The 20,475-nt window shown below is 47.6% G+C and overlaps 2 pseudogenes; both read left to right on the forward strand.

The window, feature by feature from the left end:
• Positions 1-1,050: 1,050 nt before the first annotated feature.
• Positions 1,051-8,432, forward strand: LOC115868554 (annotated as a pseudogene).
• A 6,757-nt stretch (positions 8,433-15,189) lies between these two features.
• LOC105979431 overlaps positions 15,190-20,475 on the forward strand; it is an 80,130-nt pseudogene continuing 74,844 nt past the window's right edge.

Here is a 20,475-nt window from a genome sequence, read left to right on the forward strand (position 1 = left end):
CCAAAGCCTACCCTGGATGTCGTCTTTCTGGAGCCTGGGAGTGCAGTGGTTACATGCTCAGCTGCCAACCAGAAGGTTAGTAGTTTGAAACCACCCACTGCCCTGTGGGACAAAGATCTGACAGTCTGCTTTGGTCAAGATTGGTAGCCTTGGAAATAGGCTGGAGGTAGTTCTACTTTGTCCTATAGGGTTCCTTTGTCCTATAGGGTTACTATGAGTAGGAATCCACCCCACAGTCACATACAAGCTTAGGGAAACAAATGGCCAGCCCTCTCTTCTGTAGCATCCATGGGATGAATCGGAAGCACCAACCTTTAGGTTAGTAATTGAGTGAAAATTGCTTGCCTCTCAGGGACCCTCCCCAGTCATTGGGCCAACGGAAAACCAAGCTTCCCTTCCCAGCATTCCCTGCCCGACATCATCCCACTTCTTTCAAAGATCTTTCTGTGTTGTCCCCTTTTCTTTATTCTCTTTCACCTTTAACTCCAAAGCGCGACTTGGAATGAGGACATGAATGTCTGTTAATAGCACTTGAAGGGTGGCTAGCAGATTTCTATCAATCAAGCCACACGGACTGACAGGTACGATGCCCTTTGGGTAACTGGTATTTTTCTCTGTTGAAGAGCCTGTCATTTTCGCCCTCCTCTGATGTTTCTTCAGAAGCAATCAGGGCATGTGAATGAATTTAAAATGCACAAATCAAACATTGCTTTTAAAACAATTACAAAGGAATAAAGCATGCATGCACACACACACACACATCCATGTTTATCGCAGCTCGAGCCACAAGAGCAAAAAGATGGAGACAATCAAAATGGAAGAGTGAGTGAATAAACACAACAGAATACTATGCATCTTGTAAAACCACGAAACTGTTGAACACCTCGTGACACGATGCACTTGGAAGACGTTATGCTCAGCAAAGCCATTCAGTTTCAGGAAGACGAACACTGCATGAGCTACTGTTATGAAAGGAAAAAAACAAAACAAGAAAAGTGTTTTTCATACCCAAAGAAGCAGACTGTGAAGGCTATTGGGAGGCTGAGGGGCATGGGGAGGGTAAGCAAGTGAGGGAGAAGGAAGGGAAAAATATTGTTGTTTCAACATACGGTCAATAATAATAATAAAAATTACATTGAAGTCAGATACATTTTCTTAACTTATAATAAACATGTACTAAAGTGAAACCTTATTATATAAGATGTCTTCTTATGCAATGGGAACCAATACTTTGATACTATTGGGTGGGTAATGAATTGTCTTACACGTGGAAAAAACCACATGGTGTTATTTTTAAAGCTTTTGACTGTGAGTTGGGTGAAGGTTGACAGAGCAGATCGGTTTCCAGTCAATAATTCATACCTCTTTTTTCATGTCATTGACAGCAGGCCCCACACCGGGGCCTCACGTACCCCACTTCCTCCTTGCGTTGCTGGGTCCTATGCCTCCTTCTTTCCTAACCCTTCTTTGAACTTTGTCTTTGGGGAAGGCGACCCTTCTGATGTCAAAGGTTGACTATTTTAAGGTATGTGGACCTCCCTGTTGTTCATGTCCACCGTGTAGACCTGTCTTATCTGGTTGAAAATTGAGCCATGGAGGTGAATTCAGTTTCAAATCTGAAGGGTGACATAAGGCCATGGTCTTGGGGGTTCCACTAGACTCTACACCATCAGTAACCCTGTCCTTTCTTTCTTTGTTCTTAACGATTTAGAGTTTTAGTTCACCTTTTTCTCTCACTCTCGTGAGGGCCTTCTAATGTGACCCCTGACAGAGCTGTAGGTAGCCGTAGTCGGCCACGGTCTCGTCTTGGTCTCCGGGTGGTGGAGGCCGATGGTTGTGTGGTCCCTGTGGACGAATGGTTTCTCTGCATCTTTGGTCTTCATCACTCGACTTCCCTCTCGGTAAGGAGAGATCAAGAGTTGCACCTTAGACGGTGAGTTAGTTAATTGTGCCAGCCTGGCCGATAATCACATGTGGGGCTAATTGAAAGGCGGAGGGATAAATGGGTGGTGAAGCCTCGCCTTTCTAGTTCTCGGGTCTCTTGTTTTGTGATGGTTGCACCGGGTGCAGCTGCCTTAGCAGTTCCCTGCTTCAGCTTGCAAGATTGACTTCCTACAAGACATCCCCAAGGAGAAGCTACATGGACCTATCCCGATGCAGCCCTGAGTGCTGGAGCAGCCGTGTGGAGACCCCTGCCAGTGCTGAGATGCTTGTTCATTCACTGACTCAGCTTTCCTCCTGCAGTTGGCATCATTGCCTCTGTTTTGTGAGGTGGAGGACTTTGTGGACTGGTGTTGGGTTAATGGGTTAATGTTGGACTTGTGGGCTTGGGCAGCACTGGGTTGGGATGTTTTCGTGATGCACATTTTCTTTACATAAAACTCTCTCTTATACATGAGTTGCTGTGGATTTGTTTCTCCAAAGTACCCAGACTAATACAGACGGCTTCTCATAAACTTTCAAGACTCCCGGCCACTCCTTACCAAAGTAGCACAGACAACGTTATCTTTGTGGACCATCTTATGCCAGTTGACCTGGGTGTTCCCCAAGACCATGGTCCTGAGTCCCCACGCAAGTGATCCATTCCCCTCCGGTGTTTGGTTATGCCTAAGAAGTTTTCATTACGTTACCTCCTGTGTGCTCTGCAGCGTTCACGGGTACATTTGCAGCAAAGATGCAGATATGGAAATCTCCTCTATCAAATATATATATATATTCCACACTCCCTCCCATGCCCATTTAGCCTGCATGCCTCTCCATGCATCTACTTGTAGATCTCTGTTATTACATTACTGTGTATGTCAGAGTAATAGATTATACTTTTTGCTTTATGTATATTTTCCCACTTTCTTATTTCTGGTTTCTGTTGCTTAAATCCTGCTTCTGTGGGGGGATGCTGCATTCATTCATTTGGTTTCCCGGGGGAACCTCTTTAGAATTACATTTGCTGTTCCAATTCTCTTTCAAGTAGTTCTTTTCTCATTTTCTGTTTCTTTTCCCCAGAATGAATTATTTTAGAACATTCATTGTTAGTTAATATTTATCGAGGAACTCTGACAGCCCACATGCTGACTGTCGAGCATTCTAAGTTCCAAGTGATTTGGGATTTGGGGAAATGCTAACTAAGCAGTAGGAGAGGTCACCTGAGAAATTCAGGCTGCTGCCCTGATGTGGGTGGTTGAGTTGAATGTTCTGATGTAAACAGACCCATCACTCTCCCCACTCCCACGCACCACTCCTGCTCTTCCTTCCTCAACAATTTGGAGGCAGTAAGAAGAACATGAGCTTTGGAGACAGAGAGCCCTGAGTTTGAATCCTATCTCTTCCTAAGTTTTGTAGGCCCGGTGTTGATCACTTAAAAAGAGCAAGGTGCCCTTTGCCTGGGCCAATCCCAGTATATGCTTTGTGTTCTGGTGGGTGTATCCACATCTCTGTTCACTGTCTCAAGCATCCTGAACACCGTGACCCAAGCAAGGAGGATCAGAGCTTCTATTACGGGGAGAGGAGCACTTGAAGTGTCTAGTAGGGGCACAGTGATGGAACAAGAGTCACCTCTCATGCGGAGACTCAGGTTTGATTCTTGGACAATGCACCCCACACACGACCGTCACCTGTCAGTGGAGGGCTGGGTGTGGCTGTGATGTCACCCAGGCTTCAGTGAGGTTTCCAGACTAGGAAGAAAGGCCTGGTGATCCACTTCTGGAAATCCGGGCATGAAGAGCCTACGGCTGACAATGGCCCAACCCCATCATGGAGAGGGCACAGGGCGCAGCAGTGCCCTATTCTCTGCACAGGGTGTCACCAGGAACCAGGGCCAGATTTGGTGGCAGCTAACGTCGTCTTTGGAACAGAGATCGTCACGCGGGCACTTCTTGTTAGGATTTATGCTCAGACCCGATCTTAGGGGTCACTTCGTCCTCAGACGGCTGCACGTGAGTGAGGACATCATCCCTTAGAGGGGGAAAAGCTTGTTTTGGTTTTGCGTTTACAAATCCATGTAGGTTTTAAGCTTTATTTTAGAAATGGAATGGACTCTCATGCAGGGTTTTCAGAATCTCAGTGAAATGTGGGTCTCCAGGATAAATCGGCTAAAGACAGACCAGTGTAGGTCTGTTCAAAACCTACGGTGGAGGTTGATCTTGACAATGAAAGCGATCAACGACTAATTAAGACAGACACTCAAAGAGGGCTGTCTGTTCTAGAGACACCGCTGCCTCTCCCGCCAACGGTTTTATTTTGCCTGCACACCACTTACGAGGTTGTGTTAAAAGAGAAAATGAACAGCTGGTTCTTTGAAGGTCACACCGTCGTCGGACACAGTGCAAGGCACAGGGACCACCCAAACCCCCAGGGTACAGGTCTCGGGAAGGAGACTCGCTCGGTCCATTATCTGCCGTCTGCTCGTCTAACGTGAGCAAGGGGCTTGGAGAAGAAGAAGGGACGCTGGCGGCTGGTTTGAAGGCTACAGGTAATGGCAAGGCACCTCTATGTCTGGAAGCGTTGTCCAGGTCTACCTGCAGGGAGGGGGGTAATTGGGATGGGTCAGGAAAGAGCAGAGGATTGAGGCGCTGTTTGTTTCATGGTCCGCGGCGTGCGTGGGCGGGAGCTCTTCGAAACAGAATACAGTGAACCCTCGTTTATTGCGGTCAACCGGTTCTAGACCCTACCGTGATAAATGAAATTCCGCGAAGTAGGATTCCTTATTTGTAAATCAAATATTTTCGTAGTTAGAGCATAGAGGACATGAAAAAACACCCTTTACTCACCATTACACTCGTATTACCCAATTTATTAAACGAAAAAGGGAAAATACAGTAAAACATTTTGGACGTTACAATGATCATTTATTATTTATTATATTATTTATGGCATCTAGTTTACAGTATTACATATTTCACATACAGTATTATTATACATAGTTCTTACAAATACTGTAATCAATAGCCTATGAAATGACTTAAGGGATGTACTCTACAGGTGGGTCGCCGTCTTTTTCCTCTGAAGGAGCAAGTGTAGGCAGTGGGCACTGTTACGCAAAAACCGCGATAGAGTGAAGCCGCGGAAGTCGAAGCGTGAAGTGGCTAGGGTTCACTGTACTCCAGGGACGAGCAGAACGCAGCTCGGGTGCAGATGGCTCTTTCAGAGCCGTGCCCATGGACGGGCTCTTGGTGTGGAGCCTTCGCGAGCTACGCCGCCTGGCGATGAGATCTGCATGGCCGAGGCCCTTGGGAAGGTGGACAAGACACTTTCTTTCTTTTTAACCGTTTTATTGGGGGCTCGTACAACTCTTATCACAATCCACACAGACATCCATTGTGTCAAGCACATCTGTACATTCATTGCCCTCATCATTCTCAAAACATTTCCTCTCCACTTAAGCCCCAGGCATCAGATCCTCATGTTTCCCTTCCCGCTCCCCCTCCCTCATGAGCCCTTGATAATTTATAAATTATTATTTTGTCATAGCTTACACTGTCTGACATCTCCCTTCACCCACTCTTCTGTTGTCCGTCCCCCAGGGAGAAGGTTATATGTAGATTCTTGTAATCGGTTCCCCCTCTCTACCACACCCTCCCTCCACCATCCCAGTATCGCCACTCTCACCACTGGTCCTGAAGGGATCATCCGCCCTGGATTCCCTGTGTTTCCAGTTCCTATCTGTACCAGTGTACAGCCTCTGATGTAGCCAGATTAGTAAGGTAGAATTGGGATCATGATAGTGGGGGGCAGGGAAGCAATTTAGAAGTAGAGGAAAGTTGTATGTTTCACTGTTGCTACCCTGCACCTTGACTGGCTCATCTCCTCCCTGCGGCCCTTCTGTAAGGGGGTGTCCAGTTGCCTACAGATGGGCTTTGGGTTTCAAAGAGATGAGAGGTTCCAGGTGATGCTCAAGTAAAACCCTGATATGTACAGATCTTCTATGGTGCACATGGCACAGGAACGGAAGGGAGAGAATCGTCAGGGAGAAAACCCAGGTGGACTCTGCCTGTTTTTCCTGGAGGTGTGAGCAAACCAGCTGTCAGGCTGATTGACCACACACAGTTAGGTGCTAGACTAGGCCCTGGGGATGCAGGGATGTGAGGAGCACAGGATCCAGAGGACACGCACACACACACACACACACACACACACACACACACACGACAGTACTCAGTACTACAGCAAGGGTATATAGTACAAGTTAGGGCTGAGGGCATTTGTGGTTCTGTGGTAGCATTCTCACCTTGCAGGGAGGAGACCGGGGTTCAATTCCTGACCACTGACTTCATAGGCGCCCACCACATGCCTGTCAGTGGAGCCTTGCCCATTGCTATGATGCTGAACAGTTTCAGCGGAGTTTTCAGCCCAAGATGGATTAGGAAGCAAGGCCTGGTGATGCATTTCTGGGGGGAAATCAGCAAAAGGAAACCCTACGGATCACAGTGGTCTTATCGACAACCAACCAAGAGAGCAGCATTTCAGTCCGCCGGGGCTTGGTGCTGGGGCTGACCTGATCCCAGGTAACAACAATGCAAGCGAGGGCAGGGTCACTGCTGGAACGGGGTTTTATGCCTCAGGATACAGTCTCATGGTGTTACAGAGCAGTGTTGGTTTGGGCGGGTGTGATGGGTAGGCATTAGGTCAACTGGACACTCTTGGGTAAAGGGGGCGGGGGGCAGAGCTCAGCCTACCAATTACATCATAGCCTGATGATGCCTACTCCATGTCATAAGCCTTTTGTATAAAAGAGACTGCGCTGAGTCCACTCCACTTTGGCCCTTCGACTTCTGCTGGAGCTAGATCTTGTGTCTGGTTCCTCCATCTCCTGTTTCATTGTCTGCCGACCCCAGGAGCCCTTAGCAGTGGTGGATTAATTCGGCCAACTTTGGACCTCTGCATCCACCATCCTGTGCCTCCTAAGGCCTCTTCTTTATCACCCGGCTTCCTGTTCATCAGCTTCAGTGAGTGAGGAGAAGTCTGACTTGAATCAGACTAGACTGTTTCTACAGCGATGGAAGCCATTTCTGGATAAAAAATCTCTTCCTCCCTACAGCACCAACAAGCCTCGAGAACCCAACCCAACCCAGCAGGAGATCCTCACCTGGTAACTCGGAGACCCAGACTCCTTCCATCGTGTGGCTCCAACCATTCTCTGTGGGCCGAGGTGCTGGGCGTGCAGTTAGCCTGTGGGACAAAGAAGTGGAGTGCTGTACAGGAGGACTTTGGGAACCAAGTCATTGGTCTTTTATAGAACTCATTCATTATTCATCAGTGCTCAGTCACAGGGCCTCACCTAGATGCAAGCGGGCCTGGGGAATGCCACCACTGGGCAGTCACTTCCCAGGCAGGGATTCTACAGTATGGAAGGGGGACATTCCTCTTTGGCAAGCAACCGACTGTCATTGACATTATTTAAGGAAAGAGAGCTCAGAAGAGTAAGCCATCCAGCTGTGTGTGTGTGTGTTTGTGTGTGTGTGTGTGTCTCGGGCATGGGGCTGTTAGGGCATGAACGGGATTATAGTGAAATATCCCTAGAAGAATTGTTCCTTAAACTGTTTTACAGGAGAAAAGGTATACACGTGATAAAGGACCCTTGAAAAGGGCATTTTAAGTAGAGGCGGTAGTGCTAAGCACCGGAGTATTCAGTCATTGATTCAACCGATCCTTATAAAAGGGCCTCTGGGCTGCCAGGAGCTATTCCAAGTGCTGGACACATTTATAGTCCAGCAAGCCACATTTCCAACACTACTGCTAGTCTATATTCCATGGAGGAGAGATAGACAAGCAAATAAATGCATACATTAAAACAAGAACTCAAGTAGCATACTGTGTGTGTGGCACCTGGATGTCTTCAAGCAGGGCTGGAACAAAGAGCGCATTCAATCTCTGTCGAGAGACAGCCGAGAAAAGTACTGATGAAGTGGAAAGAGATGGCTGACAGGTTCGATCACTTGCTGGGGACCTGCTTCATCGCCCTTGGGGACAAATGCAGCAAGTTCTCCAATCCCTATGCCCCTGTCACTCAAGTGCGGAGCCCTTGGCACTGGCCCTCAACTGCAAACTGGAGATCAAGGCCATCGATTCCACAGACCTGGAGCTGAGCCCTACAGGAAGAGCCTGTCCCCACCATGAAGCTCTGTAGCAAACATGGAAAGCTGGTGCCAGGGGGGTTTGGTGTCCGAGAACCAGACGAAAAGATCCAAGCCATTAGCCGGCCGTGAAAACACAGACACCCTCTTCGTGGGGTGCATGTTTAGGCATGCACCTGACCATGGTTGGATTCTCAAGAAATGTGCTGGAATGGAAAGATGCTAATTCTACAGTGCAACCCTAAAACCAGTCACCATGGTCACAGGCCAGAATAAAACCCGGGGCAGATGGCTGGAACCACGAGTCTGGGTAAGAGAGGACCTCTGTTCCAGAGCGGAAGCAGAGTCAGGAAAAAGCTCTAAGGGCGGACCGGGGAAGGGCCTTGTGGATATTTATAGCATCACTCATGGGCCATACAAAAGTATCCATTTAAACATTAACCTGCTATCTTTGGGCAAACATTCGATGCACTCACCCCTCATGCGATGGCTGGGAGGTTGCTGATTTCTCCTGCAGGAGGCTCCCCCCCACACCCCCACTTCCCTAGAGCAATCTGGAGCTCCTGGGGGGAGAGGCTCTACCACAGTTTGAGGTAAATCCAGCCTTGAAAAAGTGTGCTTGACCCAAGGATGGATGGATGCGTTGTGATAAGAGTTGTACGAGCCCCCACTAAAATGATTAAAAGAAAGAAAAAGTGCCTGGCAGAACAAGGCCTGCCTTTATTGGCCAACACGTTGAAGGAAAGAAGACGGAAATGTGGGCTCGGGTTCACCCTGACTTCCCGTCAGGCCTATCCAGCTCTTCCTGCCCTACTTTGGCCTTCTCCTGGCCTCTGATGGGAAGCTCCCATGTCACCACCAGAAAGGCTGCCAGCTGTCTCCCTGGGACACCGGCCGTGACAGATGTGGGAGCAGCTCCCCAGACGTTGACATAACGGAATGAAAATCCCCATCAATAAATCAGGGCTGAATTTGAGAACAAAATGCTCCTTCGCGAGAACCTTTGAGCTTTTGCAGCGATATTACAGCTTTGATTTTAGACTCAGCTTTGGACACTTCCTGATAACGAGAATTTGTAGAGATGATTTCATTACAGGGGAAAAGGCAATTGGGAAAACTTTGTTACTTACATGTCTGCGGTGGTTAGATTCGATGCCAACTGGATGGTGTCTTTGTGGAGGTAGGGGTGGAGCCCTATGTGTCAATCAGGTGGGATCCTGGTGATGCTGCCTTGTGGGAGGTGGCCTTTTAATATGAGAGAGACTCCGATCTTCTCTGTTTCTGACCCTTGGCCTTTCTCCTTGCTTGGATTCTGTGTCTGCCTCCAGGGGCGCCCGTGTGGACTGCTGACCCTGGGGGCTATCTCGGCCTGCCATGTTTCCAGTGACTTTGCATGCACACTGACTCTCACAGGGAAGCATGTGATCTCTCTGCTTCCGGCTTCTGGTTCATGATTCTGCAGACACCCATGGACTCGAGTTGGATCAGGCTGAGATGCCTAAAAAAACAACTTCTTGATATACCGTTCTTTCCTATCCATATATGTCACTGGGGTTGTTTCTCTCAACAATCCAGCCTAACACAACATCCATCAGGGGTGTTGACTCAGGGTAAGATGTGTGGGGTGGGCAGGAGGCGGCTGCCTGCAGATACTCTCCTGTACTGTCCGCGGGGTTCTGAGGAGAGGAGGAGGCTGGGAGCGCCCTTGAGCACCATGTTTCTCCAACTACCCAGCCTGGTCCTTGTGAATTCAAACATACTTCCCTTGGATGCCCGGGCCATGATAGTAAGTGTGCCACGTGAGCTTCATAGGCACCGAGAGATACAATAGCTAGTCCTTAGAACACGTTGGCGCTGCTGGTTCGAGGGCCTTGCTTGCCCCCAAGAGCAGTGGAATCAGAGTAAAAAACTTGACACTGCCCTGAGTTATGGGGACTTCAGTGCCAACTGTGGCTGGCACTCACCCAAAGGGGCTTTGACTTTGCTGCTGCGTGGGCTGGTGAGAACTGGAGGAGTGGTTTTAAACACCCAGTCCTCTGGCCATCCCTCTCCTTCCTGGAGCTGGGAGACACGCCTTGCATCAAGGGGTTGCTTTAAAAAAAAAAGGGCAGAGAATCTTTGGACCTACCTCTACAGCCCTCGTAGACGGACAGCTTTGGCTCAAGGGGGCATTTGTAATCCAGAACTGTGTTACTGCAGCCGAAATGGGGTGTGAAAAGCCATTTTCTTGCTGTGATCTAACAGTAGGCACAGCCGTCTGTCCACTATGTTCTGGCTGGATTTATGTATATACTCTAACTAGATAAATAATGCAGAATGGTGGTGGGCGGGTGTGTGTGTGTGTGCCCCAAAGCAGAAACTACCATGCTTTCTCAAGGTCCAGATGTGGAATGGGCACAGAGGGACTACCTGCACAGCCTAGTGGTTATTCAGGGAGTCATACAACCAAAACTGAAGGGTGTGAGCCCTGGGGACTGTGCTGGTTGAGGGCTTCCTGTAGGACTTGCATCCCCAGGAGTTATTCCCTTATTCCTTTCTGCCACTGTAATTGATAAGGTGACCCGATTTTAACATTGGTAAAGCGGGACACCATTGATAAAACTCATATCCTGGCAAAATAGCCACATGGCAGCCGAAAACTGTGTACCCTAGCTTGTTGTGCATTCTTTCAAAAAATCGGGACTTTTAAAAAATGCTCCGAGATGCAGAAAAAATTGTTCAAAAGCGGGACGTCTGGTCACCTTAGTAATTGATCAGAAGAGCTACCTGGTGATTCTTCTGGCTCCTTTCATTATGAGTAGAAGCTACTTGCCCTAGTGGCAGACGGCTGCGTGTGCCTTTTCCCTGGGAATTGGTTGTAGACATACTTTGATGGGTGTGAGCATACGTTTAGAAAGAGTTTTAGGGTCTCCCATTTGGAGTTCTCGAAAACACCTCATGATCCTCAGTTCCCTTTTTCATTTGGAAGATGACTCTTCCTCTGAAGTGGGCCACACGTGCACACCTGTGGGAGTCCCCTAATCTGGTGTCAATGCAAGGATTAAGAGTCTAGGGGTGGAGTCCAGGCTGTCAATCTGAAGATAACCAATGAGACTTCTGTGTGGGCATGGCCTGCTCCTGAGAATTCTGGGAAATCTGGTACTTCCTCCTTGGAGGCAGAAGACACCTCTTTCTCTCTGCTACTCCCTGGGAGACATTGCAGAAGACAAGCCACATGGACGCAACCAGACCTCGGAAGCCAGAGAAACCACAGAGAGACCCCTGCCAGCCCCAACGCCACTGGACCCAAAGACTTTACCCACTGGCTTGTGATCGTCCTGCATTTGACTTCCTTGCATGTGTTTTGGGAGTCTTATGAGGACTTTATAGATTGGTATCAGACCTATATGGGCTAATATCACACTTATGGCCTTGGACTGGACTGGACTGGGATGTTTTCTCAACGTTCAATTCCTCTTGTATGTAGACCTCTCCCTTATACGCATTTGCGTGTCTATGAATTTGTTTCTCTGGTCTACCCAGACTGACAGTGTCACAGAGAGGAGGGTCAGGCCCTGGTGGCTTTCCTGCGGTCCTCTGCACGCCTACTCCCGTCGCTAACAGCAGTGCGGGTGGTAACAGCTGGCAGTTATCCAGGGGGATTTGTACTTCTAACAACTCACAACGCCCATCAGCACTAGAATTTGTTTCCGTCCACCTTCAGCTGTGAAGTAGAAGACCCTCCAACGTAGTGGCTCAACACAACAATCATTTGATTGTCTCTTACAATTCTGCGGGTTTGCTGGGCTCAGCTGGGTGGATCTTCGGCACCACACGGGGAGACTGAATTTCTACTAATAAAAGTGTCTCCTAACTGGCCATCGAGTACTCGCTTGCACCACTCTTGTTTTGAGTCAGGGTGACCCTGACTTGGAAAATGCTTTTCGATGCTGAGTTGAAAGTTGGTTCTCTGTCAGTTCGAATCTCATCCTCGTGCAACTCTTTTAGAGCCTCCAGAAGGAAACACATGTGTTCTGGCCTCATGGAAGTCCACAGATGTATGAAGAAAAGTATTGGGACTCGTTTTCGCCTTCCCCCAATTCTTTTCTCCCACCCAAGGAGTCATTTAACAAATATTGACTAGCACCCAGTAGTGCAAGACCTGCTCTAAGTACTGGAGTTGGTAACCCCAGTGCCTGGGTTACCGAAGATCCATCCTCAGTGTGTGTTAAGTTGAATGGGTAGATAACTTGGAATAGGTCTGTATAGTTCTGATTGACTCTTACTTTAGTAAGTCTTTTCAATGATTCATAAACCGGAGGTACCGTAAATAAAGATGATTGCAATGAAGGTTATGTTGACAGTCGGAGTTGGTTCAATTACTTCAAATTGGGGGCAAATGTATACAACATTAGAGGGAAAGTAGGAATCAGACCTTCATAGCTCAGGGCTGACTGTAATAGAGATTTCGCAGTGAACAAAGCATATAACATGCCTGCCCACATGGGCTTGCCGTCTAGTATGGAGTGGAAAATAAACAACTAATTAAACCTCATAGGTCAGATGGCCACAATGTTGTGAAAATAAAGTAAGGATGGGCTAAGGGCATGCTGAGAAGGGGAGATTTGCTCTTTGAAACCACCTTGCCACATTGAATGGTGACATTTGAGGAAAGACTCTGGGTAAGTCAGCCAGGCAGTTGCCTGTGGAAAGAGTGGTCCAGGCCAAGGAGACACCCCTAGAACCCACTGTTCCTTACACAGCATGCATCCCGATGCTCCTTATTCTCCCCACCCCCTCTTTTCTACTGTGCAAAACCCACCACGTAGTGTCGAGTGAAGTCAACCCCAGCTCCTCGGGACCCCACGTGTGTCCCATGGGATTGCCAACAACCGAAGTATGTTGAAGAAGATCACCAGACTGTTCTTCGGAGGCACTGCTGAGTGAAGTTGCACCTCCAGCCCTTTGACTCCCAGCTGGGCGCCTGTTTGCCTGGGTGCAGCTTCCACAAATACCTGCAATCTTCCAGGTTCCCGCTGATCTACATCTTTCTCCCCGACCCCCTTTTTCCCCTAATGTGCAGATTTAATTTTTCATTGTTTGCCTCAGTAAACACCATGTCCTTTCAAATGTCCTCCTGCTCCCACCCGAGGGAGAAGGTGTTTTTGTCTTTAATTATTATTTTTACTATTTTGCTTACTAAAGGTCTAACACTAAGAAGAAAAGAAAGTTTCCATATGGTCAAGAATTTCTGCCAACATTTTTCTGGGTTGGAGTCTAGGGACACCAGTGTCACTGGAGTGAGCAACAATATCTCGTAATGGATATGAACACGTGACATGAAAGAATAAGGAGCTCCCTTACACCTCTGTGTGGATCTGGTCACTTTAAGGTCTCCGATTGTGAAAACAATTAGTGCACAAGAATAAGTCCCTTTGCCTATGGCCAACTCACTTGTACCAGAGCCATTTGGAGCCCTCTTCTGGTCCGGGCCACGGAAGACTTCTCACCAACTCAGAACCTGCTTCTGATTTCACTCTGCCATGTAAGGACTGGCATCTTTCCCCAAAGAATATTGCTAGCAACAGGCTTCATTAAAACCATGAAAAGCTTAAATTGGCCAAACCTCTGCAACAACATAAATAGGGATTATTAAAGTTGCCTACTCAAGTATAAAACCTATGCAAAACCCTTGTAGGCAAAAAGGTGCAAAGGCCAGGGGAGAAATAAAACAGAAATGACATTTTTTTTTTTCTCTTACAAGAAAGTGCAACTACAGGGTCTTTTGAACGGTCTTCTAGACGGTTCTACTGAAAACAGTCGTTTGGGCTCAGAAAGTCAAGTTCCTCATGAGGAATTGAAGTTCTTCCCAGAAGAACACAAAGCAAAATTTCAGGCCACTTTCTGGATATAAACCATTAGTGCGTGGATACCCCGACAGGCTGAACTTAGACAGCAGGGCTGGTTCACGGGCCCGGGCGGGGGCTGCTGTGATCCACATCTTTCAAGAGGCTCATTTTTACTCGGAGATGGACTTTTGGCATTCGAAGGCCTGGCGGCAATCATGTAATTGGTTTTAGCAGAATAAATGTCATCCTCCCTTCCTGCTGTCATTCAGTAAAGCTTGTCAGGGGCCTGCTGGGCATCCAGTATCCAGACAGGGGTATGGATGTTGTCTGTGAGATGCTTCATTTAGAAAGGGAGGTCACAATATGTAAATATATTTATTTATGACCATGGGGAAATAGATCTATGTGCATATATTTATAGGCTTAGTATTAAGGTAGCAGATGGACATACGCCCTCAATGCAAGAACACTTTGTTCTATTAAACTAGCATTCCATGATGCTCACCTTCCTGACACAATTGCTGAAGACAAAAGGGTGCATAAGCAAACTTATGGTGGTGAAGAAAGCTGATGGTGCCTGGCTATCTTAAGGCTTGAAGGTAAACAAGTAGCCATCTGGCTGAGAAGAAACCAAGCCCAGATGGAAGAAGCACACCAGCCTGTGTGATCACGAGGTGTCAAAGAGATCAGGTATCAAGCATCAAAGAACAAAAAATCATATCATTGCCCGGAGGTGTGGCCGAAGAAAGGCCTGGGGCTGTAATTCTGAACAGCAAGTCTGTGGACACAGAGTCCTGACACAGTCGGGGGTGGGGGTGGGGGGGGGTGGGGGGGGCGGGTGTCGGGAGTCAGGATGTCCTTGGCAGCCGTTGCTGTGGGGTCGTGGCGGAGCTGGCATCCTCCGGGGAGCGGGGCTGGTCGATGCCGAATGGGCAGTGGGAGCAGAGGCCTGGCGGTCAGGAAGTCAGCCACAGGGCAGGGTTAGTGGCCGGGCAAGGGCTGCGCGAGAGGAGGGTTTCATTTTCAACGACACGTTGCCCTGCAGGAGCACCGCGTCCAGCTCCACATGGCCGTCGTTCTGAGAACTGGACCATGACCGGTCCCGCGGGAAAGGAGAACAATGTCGGGGATACTCAGCACGAACTTAAATGCTGTTTATTATACTGTTATTTCAATATGCAGAATTCTAAAATTAGGCAGAAACGCTTTACGTTTATGACTCCTACCAACCTCAATGCGCTTGCAAATTAGATCCAAAGAAAGTTATCAAGCAGCGATATTCACGGAACGTGATGGATGGAGCTTGGCTGTCCATGACTGCCCACCGCGTGAGCAGGGTCCTGCTTGCCCAGGTGAGGGGGCCGTTTCCGGGAAGCGGATAGAGAAATCGATGTGGGAAACGCTGCAGAGGAAAGCGAATCGGAGCTGGTGATGGATTGAACTGAAATGAGGTCAGTGAACAAGGTCATGGAGGTGTTGGGTTTTGATGGCAAGAAGCCAAGGGTCAAGGGCTAGCTCCAAATGCAATGGGCTGAGGGAAGAAGAGAAATCTTCCAAGGGAAATAAAACGGGGTGACAAGGAATATTCTGCACGTGTGTTACTTATGCTGGCAGAATCAAACCAGACCCCCCACATTTAAATGTCCCCACGTAACACTAACAGTTTCAGTGAACGACGTCTACATCTCGTGGGGTTCAGCAGAGTCCTGGAAGTCAAATCATTTTACTAGGCTATTTCTCAGTGTCAATTCTCTCTCCCTCTTTTCTTGGCAATGATTGGTTGGTTTTCTTTTTTGCTTTCACTGTGTTGGATACCTCTTGAGCTAGCTCTCGAGTTTGTGCTTTATGCTTTTCTCTCTAATGAAAATTTTAAAATATGAAATATACTTAGATGCCCCGTGGCAACATTTTTCGGATCACTGTTTTTACCTCCTGTCTCCTTTTCATTCTCACTATTCCTCACCTCCTTTTTGTCTAGCATGCTTTTGTACGGCTCCTCCTCTTCCTTTCCGAGTATTCAAAATCTCCTGACGAAGTTCACGTCCCGCGTGGGGCCCTCTTCTTAACCAGTACTCTTCCTTCTTTGACTCAGGCTTTTGCTTGTGGGCTGTCTGCACTCGCTGCCACCGAGTTGATTCTGACTCGCTGCCACCCTAGTGGACAGGGTAGAACTGCCTCCGTGGTTTGTCAATTCTTGACGGGAGAAAGCCTAGTCTTGCTCCTGTGGAACAGCTGGTGGTTTTGAACTGCTGACCTTGTGGTTAGCAGCCCAACCCACTATCTTAGTCATTACTTTAAGCTAGCCAACTGAGAAAGGAAGCAGTAGCACGTCTCAAAATTCAAAGTGAAGAAGCAAAGCAAAGGGATGTTGAATATATAAAACAATAGTGTCCATCTGTGGTGTGTGCGGGTAGGTGTGGTCTGTCCTTATTAACTGAGTCAACTACTTGTCATTCATTTCATAGCGAGGTGCCGTTCATCTCAGTGCACATGTTTCTGGTCTGTAGGAAGATGAGTTATGAAGAAGAGAAGCGGGACTGGGGATGCCAATCAACAATTGCTGTCACTCGTCTGGTGTGGCCACAGAAAAGGCTGTGCTCCCTAGGGAGCAGGGGATGCACGGGGCCTGTTCAAAGGGGGTGGGCCACTCCCTGAACAATATCCTGGTTGGATATTGTAAGGTTGGATTTTGTAAGGTAAGAACATCTACAAATAATGTACACACTGACCTATTTGTCAGCAAGATTGATGGTGCTATCTCCATCTTACAAGATAGGAAACTGAGGCCTAAAGAGAATAGGCTAACTGCTCAAGACCATGCTCTGAGGAAGTAATGGAGCTAAAAGCTGCCACGCTGCCAATCCCATGCCGTTCCTGCCCTCCCCCAAGCACTCGTGGTTGTTGATGATGTCTTTCAAGGTTCCTGGTCAGGAAACTAGCATATGATAATGTTGGTAGTTACATAATTTCATGTCAACTTGATAAACAGAGTGAAGGCATGGAGTTTAGCCTGTCAATCAGGCTCCAGTGTGATGACACCTCCGTGACCTTCTCGTGAAGATGCTTGGAACTTCCTCTCTCTCTCTCTGGAGGTGGGCCACTCTGTCTCTGCTTCACCTTTCTGTTGAGGAGCCACGTGGAGACCCTCGCCAGCACTGAGATGCTTCCACCACCACTGGATCCACAAGACTTTTCATCCACCGACCTGCGATCTTCCTGCAGTTGGCATCATTACATGCGCTGTGTGAGTCTGAAGAAGAATTTATAGACTAGTGTCAGACATATAGGCTAATATCGGACTTAAGAACGTGATCTGGACTGGGCTGGAGTGTTTTCTTAATCTGCAATTGATCTATGATATGATATGTGTCTCTGACACATACGGGAGTGTCCCTGGATTTGTTTCTCTATTCAACCGGCCTAGCACAGGGAAACCATCATGCAGGCATTGTCTGCTCACCTCTTCTGAGTCAGGCTGGGGCCTGGACTCCCCACTTCTTTCCCCCACACCGCCCACCATGTTCTTTCATCACTCAGGTGAGATGGCCCAGCATTCTTCATGGCTAAACTGGAAATATCTTTTTTTTTTAACTAAAAGATTTATTTTAAAAATTTTAAAATAGCAATGGATCATTTAGAACTGATTTACTATTATAATAGAAGTGTACAGATATGTTTTGGGGGAATAAGAGAGAAAGACTCAATGTAATAAATACGATGATTGCCTAAAATAGCTTTCTCAAGACCAGAGTGGCTATCTTCCTGTGTTTTTAAGTTAACTTTTAAATTATGTAACTAACTTCACTGTGTTAGGCTGGGTTCTCCGGAGAAGCAAAACCAGTGACGTTTGCATGTATCTCTGGTATGTAGACAGATTTATATCAACAAACGACTCACACAGTTGTAGATGTGGGTAAGCTCAGTCCTGTCCAAGTCCATGGGTCAGATGTCAGTGGGAGGCTTCTCCTGACTCCTGCAGCTGCAGGGGCTGACAGGAAGCAGAAAGATGAAGCTGGGAGACCACAGGTTGTGGATGCAGAGCTGCTTGAATCTGAGATAGGCTGAATGAGTCCAAGGTCGGTAGCCCACTGATGGTTCCTGGGATCAGCACGTGCTATCCCAGGAGGTCAACGAATGAGCTGCAGGCTCTACATCCAGCAGTAGAAGTCCATTAGCTTCCACACACTGTCAATCTGTACTAAGAGTGGGCCACACCCTGAGTGGAACCTCCCTCGATCGTATCAAGGCTGAGACCAGATAAGAAGGACAATTGTTCCCACAATGACTTGGCTGCTTCCTAGAAGTTGACCACATGATGTTAGGTCCTATCATGGGAGAAGCCTGGTCTACCCAAGTTGATTTAAACCTAACTGTCACACTCGCCTAACTCTTGTTCAGTATAGAACATTTTATTTGGTTTTAGGTGAAAATGTACATACCAAATTAGTTTTCTCTCCTGATAGGTCACTCATGCGCTATGTATTTTTTCTGAAATATTGGCTGAAGTCCCCAGAATGTGTCAGTCTGCTCCCTGCTCCCTGCTTCCTCCATGGGTTCCCTGTCTCCATCCCCTGTCTCCCCAGCTTTGGTTTTGGGCAAACGTTGCCTCGTTGGCCTCATATAGTTGATTTTTCTGAGGAACACACTCTTCACATTCTTCATTTTACAGTTCTAGCCATTAGTTGACTCTATGGATCATAATAAACCATGGAAAGTCTTGAGAAGAATGGGAATTCCAGAGCACTCCATTGTGTTCCTGCTACATCTGCACATGGATCAAGAGGCAGTTGTGTGAACAGAACAAGGGTTTAAAATCAGGAAAGGTGTGCATCATGGTTGTAGCCTCTCACTATCCTTGTTCTATCTGTAAACTGAGCAAGTCATTAGAGAAGTTAGGCTGTGTGAAAAAGAGTGTGGCATTAGGATTGGAAGAAGGCTGTTACAACGGGTAGTACGCAGACGCCACCACAATGCTTGCTGAGGCTGAGGAGGAATTGAAATACTTGAAGATGAAGACCAAGGATTGCGCCCTTCAATATGGACCACAATTTAGTGGAAAGAAAACAAAAACCCTTACAACTAAGCATCAAGATAAATGGAAAAAAAGACTAAGTTGTCAAGGAGTTTGTCTTGCTTGGATCCACAGTTGATACTCGTGGGAGCAGTAGTCTAGAGATCAAGGATGCGTGGCACTGGGTCCATCTGCTGCACCAGACCTCTTGAAAGTGTTGGGAAGCAAGGATTTTACTTGGAGGACTAAGGTGCGCCTGGCCCAAGCATGACATTTTCAATCACCTCCTCTGCATATGAAAATTGGACATTGAATAAGGAAGACCCCATAAAGAAGGATGCATTTGAATTATGGTGCTGGTGAGGAACATGGAAAAGTGTTGTGGACGGCCGAAAGAATAAACAAACCTGTCTTGGAAGAAGTACAATCAGAATTCTCCAAAGAGGCAAGATGGCAAGACATCATTTCACACACTTTGAACGTGATACCAGGAGAGACCAGCTCCTGGAAAAAGCCATCATGACACTTGGTAAAGTCGAGGAGCAGAAAAAGAAGACCCCCGACAAGCTGCGTTGATGTAGTGGCTGCAATGATGAGTTTGGGCATGACCTTGATGGTGAGGACCAAGCAGTGTCTTGTTCTGTGGCGCACAGGGCTGTAATGGGTTGTAGTCAACTCCGTGGCACCTAACAGCCATGGCAACACCGAGAATATTCTGGAAATGGCAAAGATGAAGTGAGTGGCTACAAGTGCAGCACTTAGAGCAAGGAACAAATCAGAGAGGAGTCCACGGCACCTCTACTCCTGTAAGTTTTGGAAAGGTGACAGATGCTGCGGCCAAGGCAGGGGCCCAGGTTGCAGATCTTTTTTTCCCCCCCCCCCCCCCCCCTCCCTGAGAAGCAGCAGATGTCTGCTTGGAAAGGACTAGGCATCTACTATGCTATCCACTGCTTAAGACAAACAACCCAGAACTGGCTGTTTTCTTAGTGAAGGAAGCTGAAGCTTCAAAGAGTTTAGAAACCTGAAATAAACAATCCTTCAGATTTCAAGGTGTCCAAAAAAGCAAAAGGATTTCCTTTCTGCTGTGGGTGTGCTACAGAGAAGCCACCTGCTAGATTTGGGTCTGAATTCAACACTGGCGTGATCTAGCAATCCCTTATTCATTGAATCCCCAGGCATATTTATTGAGCATTATCTCTTTGCTCCCTCTCCTTGGAAGGTCCCAGCTTCTCATGCCTCGTTGTTGTTGTTGTTGTGAGATGCTATCAAGTCAGCTCTGACTCAGAGCAACGTTCTGTACCAAAGAACAAGACACGGCTTGGTCCTGCACCAGCATCCTCAAAATTGCTGTCGTGCACAGCCAGTGTGCCAGCCCATCTGGTCCAGGTCTTCCTCTTCTGTACTGCCCCTCTACTTTACCAACCATGAGATCCTTTGCCAGGGTCTGGTTTCTCTTGAGAAATGATATGATATGTGTCTCTGACACATACAGGAGTGTCCCTGGATTTGTTTCTCTATTCAACCGGCCTAGCACAGGGAAACCATCATGCAGGCATTGTCTGCTCAC

Source organism: Echinops telfairi, unplaced genomic scaffold (assembly GCF_000313985.2).
Source record: "Echinops telfairi isolate 266 unplaced genomic scaffold, ASM31398v2 ScPeMD7_12;HRSCAF=54, whole genome shotgun sequence".
Taxonomy (NCBI): Eukaryota; Metazoa; Chordata; class Mammalia; order Afrosoricida; family Tenrecidae; genus Echinops; species Echinops telfairi.